The 1,811-nt window shown below is 40.3% G+C and overlaps 1 pseudogene; it reads left to right on the forward strand.

Moving 5' to 3' along the window:
• Positions 1-280: 280 nt before the first annotated feature.
• LOC138998884 (anterior gradient protein 2 homolog pseudogene) lies at positions 281-879 on the forward strand (annotated as a pseudogene).
• Positions 880-1,811: the final 932 nt, after the last annotated feature.

Here is a 1,811-nt window from a genome sequence, read left to right on the forward strand (position 1 = left end):
AAAAGTCTAATTTTCCACAAAAATTAAAAGCATACAAAGAAACAGGAAACACTGGCTATTTAAAGGAAGAAGATAAGGTGGGAGAAGCCATCCCTGAAGATACACAGGCACTGGACTTACTAAACAGACTTCAAACAACTGTTTCAAATGTAAGGGTTAAAGAAAAACATAGGAAAAGAACTTAGGAAAATCATAAAATAACATACGACCCGAGGAAGCTTGGATGCATCAAGGCCACCTGGCCCGCACAGACAGGTGGGTGGGGAGAGCCAGGTGTGCCATGGAGGAGATTTCAGTGTCCCCATTCTTACTCCTCGTGGCCCTCTCCTACACCCTGGCCCAAGACACCACAGTCAAACCAGGAGCTGAGAAGAACACCAGGACACAAAGGTCTCTCCACCCAAACTGCCCCAGACCCTCTCCAGAGGTTGGGGTGATCGGCTCATCTGGACCCAGATACACGAGGAAGCTTTGTACAAATCCAAGACAAGCAACAAACCCTTGATGATTATTCATCACCTGGATGAATGCCCACACAGTCAAGCTTTAAAGAAAGTGTTTGCTGAAAATAAAGAAATCCAGAAATTGGCAGAGCAGTTCGTCCTCCTCAATCTAGTTTATGAAACAACTGGCAAGCATCCTTCTCCTGGCGGCCAGGGTGTCCGCAGGATCGTGTTTATTGACCCATCCCTGACAGTTAGAGCCGACATCACTGGAAGATACTCAGAACGTCTCTGTGCTTATGAACCTTCGGACGCAGCTCTGCTTGTTGACAACATGAAGAAAGCACTCAAGTTGCTGAAGACTGAATTGTAGAGAAAAAACCAAGTTTGCAAGCTCTTCCCTCTGTGTCTGGCCATGACCTGGAACCAGAGGGGATTTCAGAAGACCCTGCAGAAGGCAGGGGCACGGTGGACATGCTCATCAGGTTATGGTTTATGTTACAACAGCTATTTCTTAAAATTTGGTTTCAAGTATACATGTATGAAACAATATTGTGTACTACCGTAGCAAGCCATACTTTTTAAAAAATGGAGAAAAAAATCATAGAAAATCACCAAACTAAAATAGCAGGCCGAGACATAAGGAGAAATGGAGTGCAGAGCAATCAGGAGGAGAAGAAGATAAAATGGCAGTAGCAAGTCCTCATATATCAATAATCACGCTAACTTAGTAAATAAAAAACAAGAACCAACTATATGCTGCCTTCAGAAGACACATCTCAGCTTCAAAACAAGTACAGGCATATAGATCAATGGAACAGAACAGGGACCCCAGAAATTGACCCAAGCTATTACGCTCAATTAATATTTGACAAAGGGATTTTGATAGGGGTTGCTTTGAATCTGTAGGTTGTTTTAGTTAATCTGGAAATTTTAACAATGTTCGTTTTTCAAATCCCTGAGCACAGCATTATCTTTCCATTTGTTTGTGTTTTCTTTAATTTCTTTCAACAATGTCTTGTAATTTTCAGTGTACAGGTCTTTCACCTCCTTTGTTAGGTTTATTCCTAGGTATTTTATTAATTTTGTTATGATTGTAAATGGGATTTTTTCACTTATCTTTCTGATAGTTTGTTGTTAGTATGTAGAAATGCAAAAGATTTCTGTATATTGGTTCTGTATCCTGCAATCTTATGATATTCATTTATTATTTCAAATTGTTTTCTGGTGGAGTCTTTAGGGTTTTCTCTATATGAAATCATGCCATATGCAAATAGTGACAGTTTTACTTCTTCCTTTTCAAGTTAGATGCCTTTTTTTCTGGCCTAATTGCTCTTGCTAGGTCTCCAGGACTATGTTGGATACAAA

Source organism: Myotis yumanensis, unplaced genomic scaffold, assembly GCF_028538775.1.
Source record: "Myotis yumanensis isolate MYYU_CA2020_CCGP unplaced genomic scaffold, mMyoYum1.0.hap1 SCAF_21, whole genome shotgun sequence".
NCBI lineage: Eukaryota > Metazoa > Chordata > Mammalia > Chiroptera > Vespertilionidae > Myotis > Myotis yumanensis.